General features: G+C 35.9%; 1 protein-coding gene across 2 annotated transcripts in view; it reads right to left on the bottom strand.

Moving 5' to 3' along the window:
• LOC135073890 (poly(rC)-binding protein 3) overlaps positions 1 to 25,032 on the bottom strand; it is a 197,378-nt gene that overhangs the window by 129,181 nt on the left and 43,165 nt on the right. For both annotated transcript variants that reach the window (XM_063968137.1, XM_063968132.1), the window contains one exon: positions 5,645 to 5,673. The gene's annotated coding sequence lies outside the window, so the exon portion shown is untranslated. The remainder of the gene's footprint in view (positions 1 to 5,644; positions 5,674 to 25,032) is intronic.

Below are 25,032 nucleotides of genomic sequence, written 5' to 3'. Positions count from 1 at the left end.
GGCAAAGTTTGTATGGGATAACGAGATTCCTTCGTTCAATCTACTTCAAATTTCGCATAAGCATTCTATAACAGAATTAATGGAAGATGTGTTTCGTATTTTAGTGAAATGCACCCCCTAACTATGTTAAAAAGGGGTAGAAATTTTTTTAGTGGTGATTTGCTTCAAAGTTGATATTAATTACTCATTAGTGCATTTTTTTTACAATCATGTCATTTTAAAGACTATCATACTCTAGGGGCCTCCACTTAACCTCGGAGTGGGTGCCCGCTGCGTGCGCTCGCCTAACAATGCATAGTAATGCATGACGGTCATGCCGCGGGCACCTGCTTGCGCTGTATACAGGGTGGAAACGATAAGTGATCTCATTCGATTATTTCTAAACTATACAAGATATCGAAAAACTGATTACTGATCCTGAAAGTGCTTCACGAGCTCTTTCAAACGATATCAGTAATAGGTTACAGAATTAACTGAATCTATCCGAAAATTCAATGTTTTCAGCCTCCATACTAAATGTATGCCACTATGCCAGCCACACAATATTAGAAGTGTTATTTTTTTATTTTAAATCATAAACACTTAAAATTAACTCGCAAATTACATTTTTATTTAAAACAATTCATGGAAAACATTGGTTTTAAGCTTTACTTGCTATAATATTATCAAGACATGAGTGCCATGACTGTGGCAGTAGAAAATTTATGGAAGCTGGAAACATTGAATTTTCGGATAGATTCAGTTAATTTTATAACTTATTATTGGTACCGTTGGATAGAGCTCGTAGAGCACTTTTAGGATCAGTAACCAGTTTTTGGATATCTTGTATAGTTTTTAATATTATGTGGTTTTACTAAATGTATGGAGGCTAAAAAAATTGAATTTTCAGATAGATCCAATTTATTTTGTAACCTATTATTGGTACCATTGGATAGAGCTCGTGAAGCACTTTCAGGATCAGTAACCAGTTTTTGGATATCTTGTATAGTTTAAAAATAATAGAATGAGATCACTTATCGTTTCCACCCTGTATACATAAACTCATTTTCGCGCGAGAGTTTTGGCGGAGGCCCTTGAGGTAGTGGGAGTAGTCTTGAGGAAAAGCTCCTTCTCCCACGGCCAGTGGCATGCTAGAAGCTTGGTGATTCTAGCACCCGTAGGAAAAAAAATGTTTACCAATAATACTGCTACTACGGTAGGTGTAGTTTTCGATTTCGTTGTAAAAAGATAATACCACCGATCAAAGGCCGAGCTGCATATTCATAAAATATAAGAAAAAATTATTTTCATGTTTATTTAACCTTTAAGATTTTTATATTTTATAAGTATTCAAACATTTAGATAATAACGTTAAAAACATTTAAAAATCGTATGAGAACGTTTTCGACTTCTCCGCGGACGAAGTCGCGGGCGAAAGCTATTTGTAAAATAATTAGACTAAATTATTAAAAGTGCCTACCCAAAGTCATTATTCCACGCGGACGAAGTCGCGGGCACAGCTAGTGTAACATAAAAGAAGTCAACAAAAAACGTCCGGAATATACCGAATGGAATGATTAGTAAATAAACCTTGATTTCACATGAATATGTTCTGTTTTTTGCACTTAGTCCATTAGCGAATTTCATGCCTCGGACACCATGTAGGTAATTATCAGAATCGATATGTTTGTAGCCTAATTATCGCTGAAGAGTGCCAAACGTCGATGTCAACGGGCATGCAAGCACTTGTCGCGGACATCGACGCGCACTCGCCCGGCCGAGTGGCCACTCGTCGCTTAATTCGCTTTTATTGCTGCACTAGCTGTGTCCGTGACTTTGCATGATTAAAAATGATCAATTTACATAGATATGCATCAGCATAACATAAAATAAGTTAGCGCAAAACGTCTGGAATATACAGAAATGGCATGACTAGTCAATATAGCATGATTTCACATGATTATGTTCTATTTTTGCACTTAGCCCATTAGCGAATTTCGTACCTCGGACACACCATGTAGTTAATTATCAGAATGGACATGTTTGTAGGCCTAATTATCGCTGAAGAGTGCCAAACGAAGCACTTGTCGCGGACATCGACGAGCACTCGCCTGGCCTAGTGGCCACTCTGAGCTTAATTCGCTTTTATTGCTGCACTAGCTGTGTCCGTGACTTTGCATGATTGGACGTATATATTTTGTCGATATTACCTATCTAAATTCTGCATCAAAAATCAAAATGTTTTAGTGTGAAGCTTCATATCAGGCCACCTTTATGCGTCCCAAATATAGCTTGCCATGTTATTGAAAAGCGAATGTAGAGTAGGTATGTGTAAGCCGCAGAAAAGGCATACCTACCTACTTAGGAAAATGATTGTTTGCAAGAGCTTTGAGACATCAATACATGATCGTAGCAAAAGTGACAAAAATGGACCTAGAAAGCATCGCTTACTAAAATATATCAGTTTTGATCACTATCAATTTAACAGTAATTTTTATAAAGAGCTTAAAGCCTGCACGACCTCATAAAATACTTCCACGGCGTACTTAAATAACCAAGTAAAAATGCTAACGTATCAGTAAGCGAGCTAGTTGTGAAAAGTGGAAAGCCAAGCGCTGCCAAGTTCGTACGGAAGTTTGTTGGAAGTGAAATAGATGAGTAATAATGTGGTTCAACCCGACGCTGATTGAACGTGCTTTATATTACTTAGGCTTAGGTAACTATGTTGAACGTTTGCTGTAAAGGAGCATATTGAAATGTTAAGCGATTGCTAGCATTTGAGATTACAATGTTAAACGAAACAAAAAATATTTTTATGTGTCACAAGTACAGACGACGGCACATCAAGCTAAAGGCACACTAAGGCTGAGTTGCACCACCTAACTTTAACTGTAACTATAACGATAACCGGTGCTTTTTATATGGAGTTTGACAGATTCTGACATTTATTAAAGTTAAAGTAAGATGGTCGAAGGATGTCAGATGGATGTCGTATGTAACATTGTGGTAGGTACGTTAATAATTAATTTTGAAGTTCTGAAAAAGCAACTGTAGAGAAAATTTCATATAAACATTGTCCTCGCTTTAAATAATCAAAATTATCCTCTTTGATCTTATTTACTCTTGCACTAAGAATCCTCGAATTTACTTAATGCTTTAGTTGTTAAATTATTCAGTTTTGGTAGCATGTCAACTTAAATATTCAAGAATATGACCACTAGGGATCAAAGCACAAATGTTACCAAGTACTCTTACTCCGAAAATAACTACAACAAATGAAATAAACGACGACAGAAATATTTGGCTCTAAAAAGCTAGCGCTTCTCAAAATAAAAAATCGTAGCTGTTTTTTGGTCGTTTTTGTGCTCAAACTTTGGGGTTCCTCTTTCAAGGAGACAGGTTAATTATCTTTTCAAACCAATATTTTCCAGACAAAGGCAAAAATGTTATTCCATTTCTCAAAGCGATGGAACCGAAATATTATTAGAATCTTTCTAACACCACACGGGTGTTCAAAATATTGTAGAAGGCTATAGTTGTCAGTTACGACAGTTATGTAAGAAATCATGGAACTAATGGAAAATATGGGGAATGTAATCTTAGGTTGTTTAGAATAAAAAGACGCAATAAACAATTTGCTCGTTGGAACACCGATCTTTCAATTGTAGGTACTTAGTTGACAAAGTGATCTTTCAATTATTTACTGTCATGTCCCTGACCTTTGAGTGCCATTTGTTGTATAATTTTTGTACGCTTAATACAACTTAGGCTGAGTTGCACTACCTAACTTTGACCGTAACTATAGAATAATAACCGATGCTTTTTGTATGGAGTTGATGCTTGTAAATTATTATTTTACGATTACAACATTAATTCAAGAGAGTATAATATTTTTCGCACTTTTCATCAGATGAACGTTGTATACAGTATACATATAATCTCTATAGCACTGACGGTTCGGGGAGCAATGGTTTAATCCGTCATCCGTCCCGTACACTAATTACCGGCTTAACGTTAACTCAATGGAGCTGTAAACGAGCTATAAACATTTCAACAATCAAAGTCGATTACCATTTAGTAGGTACGTCATAAATCACACTGTACCTACATAAATCTTTATAGTTTATGAGTATTTAGGGAGCAAAAGTCATGTCTATAATTATTTCAGTACTCTACTAACTTCAAAAGTTCTTTGTGACATGGGGAATTGAGCCCTAAATAATAGGGGTGATGACTGGGTAATGAAATCGAAAATCTATTTAGTCCGTCAGACAGATAATAAAAAAATTTTGGAGACATATTTTTAAATTTTTTTCATGATCGAATAATTACAGTATTATATTGAGTTGAAATGTCGCGTGACGTTACTTATAAGTAAAAAATCTACTCAAGCGTGACGTAACGCGCCATTTCAACTCGATGTAGCACTGTTATTATTTAATTATGAAAGAAAATAAAAAATATGAGTCTAATATTTTCAAATTATCTGTCTGATGGGCAAATAATTGTGTCATCTAGCCTATTGGTCTAAGTTAATTTCTATGTCAAAATAAATGCATTAATCCCATAATATCGTAATGCTTTTAATTGATTAAACTATTACAAATATTAGGAACATGCTGGCTTGTGTAGCACTTTACCATATTGTGTGTGCTAAATGGAGATGATTTATTGCTCTTTACCAACTACTTAATATCTCTATCAACTAATGGAAACTCGGCATTAATATTCCTTTCAGGTGATAACAAGTGACCGACTATTACAAATGTATAACCTGAAACCCGAAAGGGCACTTGATTGGTATCGTACAGTCATAGGTACAGTCGACTCCATTAACAGCTGTTCTCAAAGCGGCATACACGTCAGCACCTCAGACAATGCCGGTATTATCCTAATCAATTACGTGGTAAATGCTTTTAATTATGTCGGGTTCGAATGGGTTATAGTATTGGTTTGGATAGGGCAATTTAAATTTAATTTTCAATAAATGAACGTGATATGTGTAACAATTATGTTGCTAGTTTCTAAGACGCGTGATATAGAAAGGGTTTTAAAGTATCTTCAAATATTTTCACACAGTTATAAAACTTACGTACCTAAACGGGCACCGTGACTAAAATATACATGTTTTTAACGCCAACTGTAAATATTCCAAGGAATTTTCATTTTAAATTAAAACATAAATCCAAAAGCGTAACAATATCATCGAAGATAATTACCTTTTTAAAAAAATAAAACCGACTTCAAATGCGTGAACACAAAAAAAACTAAAAATTAAAAATATTGCTTATAAAAAAGTTCATCCCCAATTTTCCACCCTTAGGGGTGAAATATTTTCTTCAAATTCGCATGAAACCACCCTTTTGATAATACCTATTCAACAAAAAAATAATCGTTCAAATTGATTTATAATCGGCGGAGATATTGCGTATAAAAAAGTTCATCCCCAATTTTCCACCCTTGGGGGTTGTTTTTTCTATTATTAAATTTAAATGGGACCACCCTTGAGGTATTACCTATACGCCGAAAAAAGATTTGTTCAAATCGATTCATAATTGGCGGAGTTATCGCGTAACAAACATAGAAAAAAAAAAAAACATACGGGTCGAATTGAGAACCTCCTCCTTTTTTGAAGTCGGTTGAAAAGATAATAACAAGATCTTACCTTCAACAGGATCCAAGATGAAATCCAATCTGAAACAGAAACGAACGTAAAGTAAGTCAAAGACAACGTGACCGAAAAACTAATAGTCCAACGGACAAAGGCATAAGACGTGCAATATACTTATCGTGTCGTAAAACTGAGTAGGTAACAGTTTATTGACCCTAAAGGAGCGTTATCATGCCATTTGCATAAAGCCTCGCATACGCGACCTCCTACTGCCTGCTAACCCTCTGTTTTTACGATCGCATAGGCAGCATGTGTCTTCCTCATAAAGTCACCCGCAAAAAATACTCCAATAAAATTATTTCCAGCCAATCATTTCATGAGCCCAATTTAAAAACCTACACAAAAGACATTTTAACAAGTTTGCTAACTCAATATAAGTCCAAATTGTGTTTGAATTTTATTTTTCAAGTAATTCAGTTCACGCTCCATTCGGACAATAATCCTTGTTTGAATGCTGATTAATTTGAGTTAATTCTCCACTTTGAGGAACAATCGCCTTTACAATAAGACATTTTGCTGTAAAAGATTCGTTAATGTTAGATGTTTTAGCCTGAAATTGTCTTTGTTGAAACTTTTATACCTAATTAACAATTTTACATTTTCAGTTAAGCACGTAAAATTTAGGTAGGTAGGTAAGTACACTATTTAAAAATGTATTGTTAGAATTCATAATCAAACAATTCTCCTTCAAAATTACAAAAGCAAAAGTCAAATTCATTATCTCTGTGAGTTACTTTCGAGTTTAAAAAAAATCAAATGTCTACGAAATAGTAGCTAACGCATCCAACGGCGTTTTTAAACTGTACACGAAGGATTATAAAGGATATTTTCACAGTCGAGTATTTCAGTAAACAAATGAGTTAGCCAGAGACAGCCGCCGCGAAAGTTGCGGTTGATTGCATTTAAAAGTTGGATTCGTATCTACTTACTGCGGGAGTTGGTTGAAAAACTGAACAAAATATAGCCTCTAAAATAGGTAGGTGTCATAACAAATATGTTTGCCAAAAATAGGCCGTTGTTTAAAAATTTTACTAAACCAGCCAAAGTAGAACAGTTAAAAATATTTAAAACAAATTCTCAGTAGGTATTGTCCAGGTAAATTATATTAATGAGAACCAACCTTTATACGTGTGACAGAACATAAGAATATACATTTTGGTTGGAAAATGATTTCTATTACGAATGCATACAAATGTGATTAGCTTGATATGTTGCTAACTGCTATCTGTACATTTATTTAGTTTTTCTTTTTTTAGCAATAACAGAAAGAACAAAAAGGTTAATGGGCTTGTCTGAATGAAACATTGAGATCCCAGAACGGGAAGTTCAATTTTCAACTGTGCAATCGTAATGTAAACACAACTCTTTAAAACAGATAAAATTATTGGAAAAATTCAAGACTGTGTTAAAATCGCAACTACAAACGAATAAGTAATATTTAATCGACAGCACACCAGATAATACATTTTTTTTGTGAAATAGCACCTGCTACAACTAAATAAGATGCCCCAGTGTTTAACTTAATCTGCTGTCATCTGTACATAATGATTATTCTTTTTACAACAACGCCTAAAGTACTAGGTATCACTTTATCCTTTTCTGTTGTCTCAAACCCATCTAGAACATTTTGTTGGATTACAGCATTTAAGTATTTAAATGACAGGGTCGTTTTTATAAACAAACCCTTTTCCTCTAGAATATCAAAGGATAATTTATAGAAACAAGGCCACCCAAAAGAAAACAGTAAATGGTGTTAAGAATTATTTTTTTGTTTTAGTTAGTCGGCTCAATAATTTGAAGAACTATTTATAAACCAAGAAATCTGTTATGTGTTTATATCTACTGTAAAACAATAGCCCTCATAAATGTTAATGTTCTCTACTTACTGTTACAGAGATGCCAAGTAAGTAGATAATCTGGTAATCGCCTTTGATTGCTCTATCGGATTAGCTTATACATAGTTATGTAGGTACGAATATTACCAGTTTATTTAAAAATATGAATGATTTCAAATTCTGCACATGACGTGAGCTTTACGATTCACAACTTGTCAGTGCCTTAATAATCTGTATATTTTCAAACAAATTAGCACATTCACAAATGATAAACGAGCGCGATAAAGTAGCTACGCGACGACGCGGACAGTTGAAATAAACAAGGCTAACATTCATCAAGTCTTCGTTAATGATTTTTAAGGCAGGCACAACGACTGAATGGCTAATGAGCCTCCGCATCGGGCTTTGTTTCAGCATATTCATTACCTGCGCCCTTCACCGTTTGTTCCCGAAAAGTGCTCATTTTTCCTCGTCATACGCTCTCAGGAGCGAACAAACAATATCTGTTACAATTTTGAGGTCAAGCGATTCTGTCCAGTGAATATTCAAAAAGATAATTAGAAGAGCAAACGTGCTTTAATTAGGGAAAAAATCATGGCCCATTTCCAGTTTTAATTCCGTTCTTTGTTTTTATTTTCGGTGTTATTGAATGTAAACGACATTCAGCGTTTTGAAAACGTGTTTGGGGTCTTCTTGATTTCGGTGCTTTTGTTGGGGTGAGCTTGGAAGTAAAGTAACTGGAACTTACGATCAAATTTCCATATTAGTTCACAGAACACCTGAATATTCGCAAGTAATAGCCTAATGCGCTGTGTTACAGCTAGCTGACTCGGTGTTTGAATGAAACTGGCTAACTTAGTATAAATTCGCAACTAGGGGTAGGGAATCAACTTGCACTTAGTTAAAGTTCAACGCAAGTTATTGCTGCAATGAAATTATTTATGCAGTTTACAAATAGTCAGGATGCTGAATAGTTGGATTGCGATGAACGGAACGTTGGATTTTAGGTGCAATAACAGTGCTGCGTGACCGCAGCACTGTTATTGCACCTAAAATGGCTGACGCCATGATTATATTGATTAATTTTTAATCTCTACCAATCAAGGGTCAAAGCCACAAATTAATTGATAACTTTGGTGTGGTAATTATTGGCATTGTACTGTTATTACACTAATTAATTTGATGTCCGTATTATGTTATTGTATTTTGGTAATAATAATTATGGTGATAAGTGAAATAGAAGATGCAATCTAATTAATCTTGTTTAATAAAGTTCTAAGTTTACTGAGAAGACATGACATGTTTAGTGACATTACATTTACTCGTTTAAAGACGCTGTAAGGAAAAGAAACAACTTCCGATACATTCTTAATACGGTAGTAGTAGCAGTAGTACGAGTAGTAGGTATGCATTTTATTCAAAACTCGTTAAGTCTTGTTGTTAAACCGTAAAGTCGAGGAATACCGTAATGAAAATGTTGTTTGGTTGCTAAGTATTTTAGATAGGTAACTCCATCCATAATTGGATAATCACTCCATTTGACTCCATCTCAATTTCCAAGGAAAGTTACTGTGTGTTTTATTTCCAATAACGATCACGCTAAGCAGTGACGTGCACGAGCTCTTCTCTTCATTTCTAGGAACAGAACACTGTCGTACTTAAGCACTGTCAATTTTGGCGAAGTAAGACACCAAAGAGAATTCCAGAGTCATATAGCACCTTAGTGCGAATTTGCGAAGAAAATTGTTGTCGGTAAATCCGTTCAAATATGGATAGGAAAATTCTAGTGGAAGCAGTTTCTGCGATGCAGCCTTTTGCTCTCGAGTGACGCGTCATTGCATTGCGGCTTTCCTGCGATCTTTTGCATCGAATTCAGGGTTTGAATTCAATTCTCTATGATCTGTGTTTGTTAAGGACTCTACATACCAAGCTGACAGCCCGGCGGCTTGGTGTCGGCGACTTGATTTCAAAAGATGCATGTCGACGACTTATACAGTGTACTTTCTATGACTTTTTACAACATGTGAAAAGTCTACGCCTCATGGCGGCGGGTTTGGTGTGTTATTTTAATTAGTTTAAAACTATAAATATTTGTTATATTATTTCAATTTAGGTTAGGTCGTGCAAATTACTAACAAACACATGACATTTACATCTAACTTGCAATCTAACTTTATGTTATAAATGCAAATTCAAATAGCATCTTTATGTTTTACAGTCATGCAAGTCAGGTAAGTAGTTTTTGTAGAAATAATTATTAGCACACAAATGCCTTGATCACTTTGTCTGGTATTTGTTCCATAAATATGAGTAAATACTACTTTGAGTGACCTACCTACTTTTATACCTACCTACCTACCTACCTGTTACCATACTGGTTTCGTTATATGTTCACTGTCACTTTTTCGTGGAAGCAGTATCATACTAAAAATCCCAAAAATGTTTTCAGTGTCCCGTCCACACAGTAAAGGCATAACCGTCCTTCAGCGTTTGGCAAAAAGTCGTAAATGTCACCTTTTTGCTCGGGTAGTCATGTAAAAGCCGGTAATATTCCCGTCTTCCATATTTCCCGCGTGAGCTCGCCACTGACGGCCCATACAATATTGATGGCCCGGTCAGGCAGTTGAAGGGTAGTGCACTGGAGAACAAAAGCGGATAATCTTGGGTACCGTCGACAGCAGATTGCATACTGTTGAGGAATAGTAGCTAATAGACCCAGCTAATAGATAAGACACTAGTATTTAGCTTGAAGTGCTGGTATTAATAGGTTACAGGTAGGTAAAGCTGAGTTTTTGTTTTGGTAGAGCTTTTACGTTTCTACGTGGTAATCCAGGTGCGATTGCGGTCAAATACCTGCCTTGTCTTACAGAAAAAAAATGTTTAAAACATCGGGACAGGACAACTAAATAAAAGCTTGTAAAAATCAAAGTAGGTTACATGTGCCATGTTCTTTAAAGACCGTGACCACAAAACATTTCACAATACAGTTGATGAATAAAAATCAGTTAAGTTGTGTGCATTTTCCATTTTCCCGTCTGAATAAACTTATTAATATTTATTAACCCGTTATTTTTCCTTGAACGTTTTCCCGTGTCGTTAATAATGTATTCACATAGGTTATATATTGTAACATTGGGTGAAGCTTAAGCCAGAATAAGCTGGTAAGTGGTTGTACTGGAAATGGCATGCTGCGATGCGTGAAGCGGGATCGAATTAACGCTCTGCTGGAAGGAACGAGCTCTGACCCAACAGGAGCTAATAATTCCCTTGTTGTGAACTAAATCATGAGATCTGAAATCGTTGGCTACCGGAGCTTAGGTACTAGAAACTGTTCGCAGCATAAATGTGAATTTCAGTTTTCCACATTTTCCACAATTACAAAGATGTTCTGTATTTCTAGTGGATTGGTGAAGCCGTGGGGTTGAACCAGTCTCTGAAATTTAGGCGTGTTTGTTAGGGAACAAAGAACCGTTATTTACGTTACGTTTTCAAAGTAGTAAGATTGATCTTGGCTCTACACTCTTTCTATCATCATCATTATTATTATTGTTACTTAAAATTACATTCACTACCAAAAATGTTTCAAATTAAACTTTCAATTTTCTTCCTCATAATAGTAATAGCATTAAACTAACGTACTATTGAAAATCGACCTATCCGAAATACAAAAGGTACATTGCGTACCGAAGCCCATGTATTTCTGATAACACCTCCGCCGAATGACAACGTTCAATTCCCAGCAGTAATAAGTCGTAAATTTATATTACTGTGTTGAACACGACTCGCTAATATGTGTTCTTACAGCACTCGATATAGAGGCCAGAATGAATGTGAAGCGATGACCACCGAGGCCGTACGAACTGGTTATTCGAACGGAACCCACGGTTGCTTCTGAAAAAATAATTGGGGGACAAGTACAGTAGTCCGTACGCCTACGAGAAATTAATATTTGCTGTAAAATTGTACCAATCTGAACTGAATAACATTACCTACAACAAAATGAGACTTTTCATTTATGTCTCAAATGATAGCTGAGATAGCTGAACATAAAACTTCAAACCATTCTGAAGAGCAGCCAATATAAATTGATCATCAAACGTTTCGTTTAATTAAATGCCATATTAATACAAATTGGTCAATATTTTTGGTTGGAAACATTAGTATTATGCCGCAGAGCAATGAGTTTGGCAAGGGGTCGTACAGTTAATGGACTTCCAATATGGTTCAGTGGTCAGCATTTAGATTGAATCAAAACCAATTTTGTTAAACCAATCATGTTTATTGAGTTTTTAAAAGCGTCGTGTTAGTTTTATTTGGGTTTCAGCTTTGTTGAACTGTGAAAAATATTGTTTAAAAATAACAATTTTGTTTCACCTTTGATCATGTACTTGTATGACATGTACTTAGACACATTTGCAATTTAGCTTAGCTCATGTACTGCCGACACTGCAATGTCAATCTATTTGCCTACCCTACTTTGATTTCAAATTGAAAATCGGAATGCTTATGACATTTGCAATTTTATCAACGTTACTTTTTAAAAGAGCAAACATAAAATCAGCTTTGATGAAGAAAGTAAACAGAATCTATGATCAAAACGCGCGAGACACGAAGTATTATAATTATGTATGCAGATAAACTCGAGCTTAGCATCGTGATGTGTACCTACATCAGCGGAGACGTAGGTCCAATTTTACATCTTCACGAATTAACAAGGTACAAACTGGATTACGACCCTTAAAAGAGGGGCTTTAATTAATGGGAAAATTAAAAACTCGCACGCACAAATCGAAAAATAAATTATCTGCCCGTTTCAGACAAACGTTTTGACGCTTCTGAGTCCGGTTCGGGTTTTCAATGTAAACCCAACATTTTTGCTGAAATGAATATCATATTTTTAGACAAAACGCTTTGAAGGAAAGGAAAATTGGGCGTATAAACGAAATTGACTTCCTTGTAAAACTTCAGAACGGTAGTTTACAGATATGCATGCTGATGTAGTCGTCTTGTTTAAAGAGGATGGGTGAAACGTCACAAATACGTCGTAATATAGCATAAAACCCTCATGTCCTCTACGTCGACCTGACTCCTAACTGGATTATTTAGTCACTTTGAACGAAGACTTAAAGTTGCATCTAGAATGTTTCGATGAAAAATTAAAAATATTTTTCAGTGGAATAAAATTCAACTACGCTGTTCACTTATTAGAAAATTACTTACTTTTATAAAATTATAAACTCAAAATATCCAAAGGAAAGTGATTGAAAAAGTAAGACAAGTTATGATTTTAAATTGAGAAACAGCATTTTGTTGTCTGTGTAAGCGGAATTTCTAATCTAAACCTTTTTTAAATGCCTTGACTTATTTTTCAAGAAGTAAAACCTTTGAGCTTAAAATAAAACAAGATGAAGTAAAAAACTAGACGTTAAAGTAATTTGAACTCTCCTTTTCTTTTGGAAACACAAGTAAAATAGCTTCGACATAATTTTTAAATACTTCTAATGTTTTTTATAACAAAGTGTATTTTATAATAATATGGCCTTTTAGCCGTCTGGCCCAGTGATTTACATATTCCGGACTACTGTGACATAGATAACTAGGTTAGGGTTAGGTAGGATTTGATCTCGAATCGTGTTTATCATCTTTTTAACCGACTTTAACAAAAGGAGGAGGTTCTCAATTCGGTTGGTTTTTATGTTAGTCTACAAGTACTTAGGTTTAAGTTACCTTATTCTTTGTCTGGGATGATATAAGCTGTGTTTAGATTGGCGCTATGTTTAAAGATTCAAACTTAATAAAACTATCTTATCCTTACGACGCTTCTAGTAAGTTTTACCTCTGTGAGGGGACGCGTCGCCGTATGTAGCCCACTTATTCAATAATCTGATTCAACTCCTAGTGATGGTACAGTTTCATGCTTTCTGGCGTCTTATTTGATATTCCATTTCTGTGTCTACCCGTCCATGAGTTTGGCTTAAATACTTTATTTATTTATTTATTTATTTATTTAAGGACAACCAACAAAACATACACCATACATTCACAGTTTCCTTATAAATAAATTAAGCTAAGGTGTTGCCTTAATTAAAGGTTGCCACGACATGCACCGAATGTTGGATAACAATAACGTTGCCAAAGTGACAGAATGCAAAACAATAAATTATTAGCTAACCGTCGGAGTATACAATTTAGAAATTTGTTTTTTGAATTTACGTAGCGAAGATGACATATCAACGCTGGCCCCGGATGAACGTGACAGGTTGCTAAATTGTGACTGAATCCTGTTGATAGAGGAGAAATGACCCAGATTTGTCCTAAAACCATTTGCTTTAAACGGCAGATACCTGGACAACCGAGCTAGTTTGAAGGGAACATTGATTTTAATCTGTTTAACGAGATCAGGACAATCTATGTAACCATTTATTATTTTATATAGGAATAGACAATCCAATATTTTCCTGCGGTCTTCCAAGCTATTCAGTTTAAAATAATTTAGGCGTGTATTGTAGCTAGGGAGCTGTTTAGCTAATTTATGTTGATATGACAAATGCTAAAGAAATCTCTTTTGTATTGATTCAACTCTGCGTTTATGTATTTCATAAAAAGGAGTCCAAACGACACTACCATACTCTAATCCCGACCGAACCAGTGAGTTGAAAACAGCAAATTTGCTAGATGCCTTTCTGAAATCCCGACAGTTTCTAAGTATGAAACCCAGCAACCTAAATCCTCTTGTGACTATTTTATCGATATGCACGTGAAAACGCAGTTTATTATCAATGTAGACTCCAAGGTCTCGAATGACATCAACTTCTCGTATCACTTGGTTGTCTATATTATAAGAATTAAAATATTGATTCTTATTACGCGAAAAATGTACAAAGTTGCATTTATCAGCATTTAATTTTATTTTATTAATATTACACCACCGCGCGAAGCGATTCAGGTCATCCTGGAGGAGGCGCCAGTCATTAACGTTCTCCAAGCGAACTGTAATTTTGAGATCGTCAGCATATAAATGTATTTGTGAGTTATGAAAGCATGAGTGAACGTCATTGATGAAAATGTTAAAAAATAAGGGACCTAAGTGGGAACCCTGGGGCACTCCTGATGATGCCAAAAACCTATCAGATGCGAATCCGTCGATCACAACTCTCGACAACCTGCCGACGAGGTAAGATGCACACCAGTTCAGCAAGTTTCCTGTGATACCAAAGCGATAAAGCTTGTTAACAAGGATTTGATGGTCCACCTTGTCGAACGCCTTGCTGAAATCCGTGTATATAACGTCAACAGGAGTGCCACGATCCACTGATTCAACCAACTCAGACATGAAACAGACTAAATTTGTTGAGGTTGATTTGGCTTTCATGAATCCATGTTGCTCAGGTATGAGAGCGTTTTTTACGTGCCAATATAAAATGGGATGAATCAAAACCTCAAAAACCTTTCCAAATACAGGCAAAATAGAAACAGGACGATAGTTTTTTACTGCTGACTTGTCACCCGATTTGTGTATAGGAATAACTAGCGCCTCCTTCCATGCAGATGGGAACTGGCCTGTTGAAACATAAAAGTTAAAAATTATGCTTAGAGGTTCAGCTAAATATTCACTACAATGAGTAACAAATACAGGGGGTATACCATCTGACCCTGCTCCCTTATGTGCGTCAAGTCTTTTTAAAACCCTTTCAACGGCATCTTTCGAAAAAGATATACTATTTAAGCAATGTGAATCAGGATTGTCAGGGATAGTTGGTCGCAAAGTATCGAGCTTATCGTTATTTTCATATACATCGGAAAAACATGAAGCAAAAAATTCACATATATCTGATCTTTGAGTTGCAATTTGGTTACAATAGTGCATGCTCGAGGGATACGAACTGAGGCCATTACGTTTTTGTTTTAAAAAAGACCAGAACAGTTTAGGGTTTGCAGTTAAAGAGGACTCGATCGATGCAATGTATTTTTTATAATTCATACGTGTGAGTTGTATACATCTCTTCTTAAGTAAACGATATGTTAAGTCATCTAGCGGGTTCTTATATTTGGAAAAAAGCTTACGATATTTATTCTTTTCCCGGAGAGCATTAATTAAACACTTACTGTACCACCTTGGATATTTATCTGAGTTGGACTTAGACAATGGAACATGTTTCCTAATAATGTCATTGATAACATTATAAAATGCAGATACCATTGTGTCAATACTAGAATACTGCGAGAACAAATCATGCCACTGTATTTCCATTAATGCGGCAATTATTTTAGAGTAGTCTGCTTTATAAAATTTAAACCTAGGTTCTTGTTTAGTGAGAACACAGTGTGAAGTGCTACATTGTAACTCGCATTCCAATGGTGGGTGATACGTATCGATGTTAGTTAGAGGGGTTTCACTAACGCGCATACCGGACACCGACATATTAGACAAAATTAAATCCAATATCCTATCCTTACTGTTCTTGATCCAGTTATATTGATTTAAATCGTGATAAGCAATAAAGTCAGAGAGCACATTTTCATACACACTTTTATGGCTAATTGATGCGGTAAGAGGTGACCCAGGCTGACCATGCCAGTGTATACCACCCAAATTAAAATCGCCTAATATTAACGTTTTTTTAAAGTTTACAGATATTCTATTCACGTTGTCGAAAAAGTGTTCAATAATGTGTTTTTGAATAGGTGGTGGTAAGTATACGCTGCATATCATTAGCTTTTCTACCTGATTGTCTACACAAATATCCACACTAACCCACAAATCCTCACAAGTGCTCTCGAATTGCGGTTGACGACTTGATGTTAACCACTTTGACACTGCTATCAAAACTCCTCCACCCGATTTGTTGCAGTGAAATCCGCTAGATTCGCGATCGCGCCTATAAACCCGGTACCTGTCACAAAACAATTCAGAATCCAGTATGTCACCGGCCAGCCACGTCTCACACAGTACAATTATGTCATATTCGCACGTTAACATATTAAAATAAAAATCATTAGTTTTGGTACGTAGTCCTCTAACATTTTGAAAATATAACTTTATTTGATTACCGAATTTAAATACAAGAATACCAACACTAGACAAAAAATAAAAGCTACTTATTTAAGATTATTTAATGTATCCAAGTCGCGAATGAAAACAGCCTCTGAAGTGTCCGATTTACGCACGTACACTCGACCGCCGCGCACCCATACATATTTGAAGGACAGTTGTTTTGCACGAAGTCTAGCCGCCGCGTGAAGGCTTTTATTTTCGACGGTCAAGTTCTCAACTACGTACACCGGCGACCTCTTATCGTCCAGACCCAGTACGCTAGTATTCAATTTTTCTTTTTGATGAGTCTTGTTGTATTGAATTGAGGCGGCGAGCACCGAGTCCCCGGTGCGGGGAGTGGCGAACTTGACCAAAATTGATCGCGGTCTCGATGAGTTCGGGTTGGACTTTGCGATACGGGAACAATATAGTATGTCGCAGTCATTGATAGGATGGTTAATTACATGCCCAAGTTGTTTAATGACAGAAATTACGTTTTCAGATCTATGTTCAGGCACACATTGAAGCTCGAGATTGGAAGATCTAGACATTTGATCCATTTGACGAACTCGGTTGGATAACGTAATTAACTCAGACCGTAACTCATTGTTGACAGTTTCTAATTGTTTTATTTTCGTGCCATGACTGTCAATATCGCTCTTTAAAGAATCAAACTGATCGCTTAAAAATCCCATAGAAGTCCTAACCTCGGCAAGTTGATCGCTCACCTCACGAAGCCTGACGTTCATCGTGCCTTTTAGGTCATCCGCGAATTCATTCATCACCGAGCGCATCTCCTCTCGCATAATTAACCTAATATCTGCACGTGTGACGTAATCTGTAGACGATTGTGTTGACTCCGGCCTATTGTGAGCCTTGCGGCACCTTGCGGCGTGTCACGTTGAATGTTACCTCGGCCATTCCAGTAGGTGTAGACGGGCGCACTAACATATTGGAGTTGTCACCTTTAGGTTGTTTATTTTTGCACTTAGGACAAAGCCAATACTTCCTGACCTCATTATCCAAAGATTGTATCTCCTCCACAGTGTAGTTTAGGCACAGATAGTGATAAGCCTCACTGCATCGCGTGCATTCCAAGCAATCATTATGTAATACGGTGTCATTGCAAGCCGCACAAGTCTTCATTATAGTGAACTCCGTAGATAAAAAACTGACAGGTAAACACGCTCCGTCCCTTTTTATCGCGCAGAGGTGCAAGTGAGCAGAAGTCGAATTACTTAAAGCAATTTCGCCGCTTTAGGCTTCGGGTCACAATATGGATTATATGGATACTGTTAGAATTACGTAATGCCCTTAAGTAATGTCTTTATTTACATTAACATTCTCGGCTGAGTATTGAGCTTGCCGAAGGAAGACATAAACACGAACTGATATGTTTTGCACTTTATGTCTTGTACAGTGGTGCTTTTAAGGTTCGGCCAAACAGACGCGATCACACGCGATTAGCCGGCGTGCAGCGATGGCGATCAATGCATTTAAGTCTGATCACCATCGCTGCACGCCGGCTGATCGCGTGTGATCGCGTTGGTTTGGCCGAACCTTTAGTGCTTTCTTTTTAATACGCACTTATTAGTCCTTGACGATAAGTGCTAATTTAAAAGAAATGTGTTCTTCGATAGAATACAACGTTAATTATTATTTCTAAACTACACTATAAACTGTAAATGATTATGTTACGTACTTGATAAAATGTATGGGTCTACATCGGATAAGAAACATGCCCGGATAATAATAATTCCTTGTAAGGTGATTCGTAACATTGAGTTGTACTTACATAATTACTGGATTCGAGACTATGTTAGGTTCCCATTGACATAATATTATGCTATGGTACGAGTATTTCCTTTAGCTGTCTATTTGATAATTACGTAACCCCTTTTTTGTTTCATTTTATAAAAGTTAAATTAGAATGAGTGTAGTGACTAAACAAATGAACGTAACTAAAACAATTTCCAACAATAATGATGTGGTTTTTACAACTGAAAACACTTAAAAATACACTGAACCACTAAAATAAATACGACCAAATTTTCAGTGCAGCGTTGTAAAAGTATTAACGTCAAAGCGTGTAGTCGTATGTAAGTTTTGCTAAGCGAAGTGCAGACAGAGCCTGAACATCCCACGTGTTCAGAGCGGAGTGGGCAGTAAATAAACACGTTGGCAATGCTACAGTTTGCCTCTAATGGCGCCGCTACGTGACGCCGCCTTGCGGATAATGTTCCGCAACCACGAAAATAACGACGAAATCTTTTAAAAACGACCCGCCCGTCCCTGTTGCACATACAAATGAACTTATTTGGAATTTACCGAGCAATTAACCGCGATAATGCGAACGTAATAATGGAACAGAATTATTTAGCGTTAGTGCAGATTTATTCTGATTGTGTTGCGAACATGCGTTGCATGTTATTTAGGATTCTATCCCTCTTCGTGGAATTGCTTTATTCTGCGCGAAATGGTTACATTTTCAATGAAATGCTTTATTGGTGTTTGCCGCAAATTGAAATATTTTATAGAACTCTGAACAGGTCGAATAGAAATCAAAATGTGTGCCATTTCTGCTTTCCCCTTTCATAACGTTAGTGTAGGTGCCAGACCGTAACCCCAAATAGATTGCGACTGTTATTACGGCAATTTATTTGGACCCAAGGCTCATATGTCGTATTTCGGCAGTAAGTGTCCCACGTATCATCTTAACAACGTGTCATCTAGGAACGTCCCTTAAAATCCTTTCGCTGTATTAAGTTAATGAATTTTATTTCACACAAATTAGGCCGTACCGAGTTAAGGGTACGGACGTTAACGTCTGGGGGAAATGAATGCGTAAGAGGGGCGTAATAAATGTGGGTATAATAAGAGCTGACGCTCTCTACATAACGCCTTAATAAAACCAGGCGCATAATGTTATGAGCGCTGCATTAGGTAATTGTAGGAATTACCCAAATCTTTCAGATTCAATTGCACGTGGATTCACTTTTTAGGATTTTGGGACTTTGCAGGCTTGATTGTTATCGATATTGATACTTACATAACATAGAAAATATTTTTTGTTATGGATTTTCATAAAAAATGCTTTGTTTAGATGGCGCCTATGTAAACTCATTAAGCATCAACAAATCCAGAGCGGATCAGGATCTAAAACCCATTACCATAAGATTGAGAATAATCCAACGATACGCTTTAGTTGTTCACCACCTTTTATAATGTAAATGTCTCGGTGTTTACTCACTGTTCTGTTTTTCTTTACTTTTCTCTATCTGGACCAAACAAACACCGAGACCACCTTGAAGTTTCTTACAAAAGAAATATCTCGAATAACTCACGAAATGTTTGGAAGTTGTACGATATTTTATTAAAAATTAAAATGTCTTCCTTAGTAAGGGCTTATACAAAAATCCCTTGCAAATAGGAACTTGTTCCTTTGAAGTCGACCTTTAATACTCACAAAAGGTTTCGAAAGGTTTCCGATTTTCTAATCTTTATAGACGAAACTCTTTTACGGACAACTTTATTTGTATAAGTCTCATTGTTAAATAATGTGTGAATTTCTGGGAATATTTCTCATTTTAATATTTTTTATAGAATTTACAGCTGAAAATGAAATCATAGGGACTAGTGTGTTATGAGAAGAATGTTCGCTGACTGCGCTTTAGCCATTTCACGCGAAGCTTTGTTGTTGAAGTATTTGAAAACTTTATAGACATTTATATAGCGAAAACGAAAATATGAAACTATGTTAGTGTCGTAAGTATACATTATTATTGTATTACATTCTTCGCAATAGTCAACTACGAGCTAAAACCTAGATAGGTACTTGACTTATTTTCAGAGGCCCCAATAATAAATAATCCACCCTAACCAAGATAAGTCGACATAAGTAGTACTCTACCACGTAATATCTCCGATCACACACTCACAATATCTTTGGCATTTAAGAGGCAGTCGAGAAATGCCTATTCGATGCCTATTCCGTTAACTATAGGCGCACGTATTCAGGCATTCCGCGCGCCTTTTCAAAGCTTTTCAATAAACTCGCTATGAATACCTCCAATGCAACTTGACTGCTCTGAAATTAATAACTTTCTTCGAATGTAGAGGGCGTCTCGAATAACGCGATAATTGGTCCCAAGGAATTTCCTGCTCGTAATAGGGATTGCGAAATGTTTATTCAATTTGGTAAACGATACGAATAATGTTTGGATAATAACTTTTAAGTTCAGTAGACTTGATGTTTCAATTGTATATTAAATTGCAACGCTTTATCAACTTTGGTTTTGACATTGACTTTCGTATTTTGGGCGCTCCATGTTCAGTAAATATTCATAAAAAAGTTCTGCTAAAAATCATTCGCCTTTTCTAAAAAGCGGCAATCTGAATTTTTATAGCGAACAAAGTTTGGTATTTTAAAAGTACTTAAGTATTTATGAATTGTCAAAATTTAATTTATAGATGGCAAGAAATGGCCGAGTTAAATCGAGTTAAATGCCCATAAATATAAATTGAGTAATACGTCGCTAATTTACCTTTGACATGTTGTCAGTGTAATACCGAATAAGCAGGATAATGGAATATGAAGCGGGATTTGGATGTAAAAATGAAATATTAATGCGTGGAATACAGAGAAAGCCGAATAATACGGAGCTTCGAACAATCAACGGCTTTTTTGGAATTTGCTTACGTTTTGCTTGTCTAAACGCCGACGCAATATGAACGCTGTTTGTAAAATGAGGAATTATATCCTTTGTTGTGTATACTGTAGTCATTAAATTGGATCATGTCGGTAAAACTTGTCCAAAATGTAGTAACAGTTAGTTACTTGTTAGCTTTATGTACAGAGTGCGTAAATATTGTCACTTTTTTGTTGTCGATAAATAGACACAGTGTATGATAAATTGCTTCGTAAATAAAAATCAGTCCAATTCTTGAACGTTCAGTAAGTATGATATTGTATTTAAGTAGGTACTTATTTTCCTCTATACACGATTTATATTTACCATTTTTCAAATAAATAAATAATATTTTCTAAGCGCCATCCCTTTACATTAAGCAGTCATAAAACGTAAAATGAAGACAAATTTCTTGTAAAACGAGACCCCATTTAACTAACTGAAAATAATTGCGTAAAAACGTTGCAAATTCAAATCATTCCGTGAACAACAATTTTAAAAATATTTGTTGTACAAGTCATTATGAAATTAATTCGGGTGCAAGCGAGTTAGCCGTGTAAATTTAATCAGCTAGCAAACAAATGACGAAGGTGGGACCCTCACATTATCACGGAAGTGCGGTCCACGGTTAATATGAAAATGCGGGTAACCAGCGCGAAAATATGACGGCATTAATATAAATTGCACTTAGCCCGGACGGGAAAAACAACTATTAGGACGGTAAAAAGGAACAGGCCGGCATTAATGGGCGTTGCGTACTCCGTCCATCAGCTCCATGGATTTATTGAGTAGTTTTATGGAGGCAAAAACAATAAGTGACAATAGTCCTTGGAACAGTTATGGAATGTCCTTTGGTAACTGAAATCATCCTAGACGAATCCATGATGTCTCAGGTTCGGAGATACCAGAGTGAGACTCTCGTTCTAAATTAGATAGAGGGCTTGTAAAATGACATTCACACAACAAACATTGTAAAAATCTCTTGTGAACACTAAAGGAAACCCTTGGCCTGCATTTCACTAGATGGAAAGTGATGATCAGGCCCAAAGGTGGAAACGAGCTTCACCCGCAATCCTCAATTACAGGTGAACTGGTTATTTACCTCCTCACTTGTGATATTTCACGCGATAGAAGAAGAAGACTATGCATGTGTGTAAAGTTTAGTGACAAATTAATAAAATATTTCAGTAGGTGCTGTACTGAAAAAGTCTAACATAAAACATAAGTTTAGTAACAAGAAATAAGACAAAAGTAAGTTTAGTAATGTATGAAATATATAAAAAATATATTACCCCGTTTACACACGCTCCTTTGTGGTTTCTCTATTTCACTGACTACTGAGTAGTGTATGGATCTCGAGAGGTTTAGAACTCACTATGCGAATTACTCGCGTACCACTATGCTTACTCCGCGAGATAAATGGCTAACAAAGACGGCTGACAAGTCTGACTTGCTTATTATGACAAAAACAAACGTCATTATTTTAAAATAAATTAATAATTATAGCTATGTATTTGGTATTGAACTTTAAAGACCTCAGGAATACATTTGATAATGATAGGTTCAGAAATGTTGCGTTAACTATATATTTTAGTTACGAGTATGGTCATTTCTATACACATCACAACAACACGATACCATAAAAATCAACGCCAGAGAATGGATTATTATTTTCTAATCTATTGATTTATAATCAATAATACTTATGTCTATTCTCGATTTTATAATCCAGGATATAAATTTATTTATATTAACCGGCAGACAGTGGTGACTGAGTTTGTTGCGGCGCTTCTTCTCAGCACTTGCCAAATGTTGGTCTCGAAGCGCTGGTAGGGTAAAAAGATTATGAGACATGTAGAGGCTCCTTAAGAGCAAAATGACGATTTGTAAGAACTATTTATTAGTCTAAACAAATAAAGAAATTTTGACTTTGACTTTGACTTTGAAAGGTAACTACCAAATAAGGGTCCATGATTAGCCAAACAATTTTAAATTAAAATAACAGACTGTTACGTAGTTTAGTTCCCGATACCGTTGAGCCGATTACAGCACTTTTCCTAGTGTTCAGAGCAAACATTTCTTCATTGAACGAGTAGTCGAGATCGGGCAGCGTGTTTTCTTTGAAAACTGGTCCATTGGACCATGCCCAATCCTGATGGGCAGTCTCTCGGATGCCACCAACAAAAACAACCCTCGCGGGTATTTACATAAAAAGGAAAAGTAAAACAAGTAAGTATGCCTACTTTTTTGTACTTTTTGTACAAGTATACTAGTCCAGTCAATAAAGCATTATAGATGGAAATCCGTGGAACACTATTTCTGACTTCGGGACTTTATTTAGACTAGTTAGGAGGTGAACATAGCAAAAGTCCCCGCCCTTAGCCCTTGAGCCGGCGGGGAGAGGGGGGTTTAAAGGTACCACTTTTCGGTTTTTCGCTTAATCCTCGGAAACTATGCGTCCTAGTGACATGGCTACTATGAACCAAAAAAAGCTTATTCAATTTGCTAAAGGTGAGATAGTCAAGTTTTTCTACATCTTGTTTAGTTTTCGTGGCATCTGCTCTAGAAGGTCTGTAATATTGGAAATTTTATTTTTGTCTTACATGTTCCCATCAGAAGAAAATCGACTAAATCAACTTTGAACAAACATTATGGACACGCGGGAACATGTTAAGCCTAGTTCCAGGGAGGGGACTGCACCGTGCGTATATTTAGACGAACCACTTGGAGACACTTTTGACTCCTCATCACTCAAAAACTACTGTTCATTAACACTTCAAATTTGGCTCATGTGTTGAGACTTGCAAGATAAAGATCAGTTTCAAATTTCGTAAAATATACCTCAAACGGTTCTTTAGGTATTGCCGTGCAATGCACGCTGAAACTTTGCTACATTTACCTTATTAAAAAGTAAAATTTTTGCGGATTGAAATCAGAATCTAAACTGAGACTGAAATTGACTTTTAAACGTTGTTTTGTAATACGGACCTTAGAGTTTGGATTTTGTAAACTCATCAATATTCTTGTTTTTGCATTTTTAAGAAGCTTCATTTGTTCCATGGCATTCACAGATGGCCATGAGTATTGAATAATTGCTTTCATCGGTCCAGTCTAAAACTGAATCCGTTGTCTCTTCTACCCCATTAACTGGAGTGTTTCCCGATTTCTTGAAACATAAAATTTAATTTGAAATTTACGATTATGTTTCTCGGAATCCAATAAAAGAGCTCGCTAAATGATGAAATGCAAAACGCTTTTCCATCTTGTTTTAATATTAAAATCAAATATAGCTTTGAGTTTTAACTGATATTGTCCTTACCTGAGTTTCAGTATTGAATCGCCGATGAAAGAACCTGCGTAATTATTTGTTAAGAATACGAAATCAAATATTTGAAAATGAGAATTTGTTTGTCATTTGTGTAGGCAATTGATTTTGGGATTAACTGCTTTGATTACAGATTTGTTTCTTCTAACTTGTAACGTAAATGAAAGTTTTTGACTTCAAATGTTATTTCTGATTGAAAATGCCTATAATTAGCTATGTACTAACTAGCTATAGGCACTTTCAATCAGAAATATTATTTAAGTAAGTAACTTGAAGTTAATGTTTTATTTCGGTAACTTTTAAATTAACTCTGAATAGGTAATAGGTTTTTGATTGACATGGCTTGAGCTCTAGTAAAACGTTTATTAAGATAATTATTGAGATTGGCTTATTGCGTTTTATTTGTTAATATAAAAATATAAAGAAACAAATTGTTAATCAATCATATTATTTTTAAAAACATGAAAGATTGTGCATGTAAACATAACATCATGAACTAA

Source organism: Ostrinia nubilalis, chromosome 8, assembly GCF_963855985.1.
Source record: "Ostrinia nubilalis chromosome 8, ilOstNubi1.1, whole genome shotgun sequence".
In the NCBI taxonomy this organism is placed as follows: Eukaryota; Metazoa; Arthropoda; class Insecta; order Lepidoptera; family Crambidae; genus Ostrinia; species Ostrinia nubilalis.
This window is presented reverse-complemented; position numbering and strand designations above follow the sequence as displayed.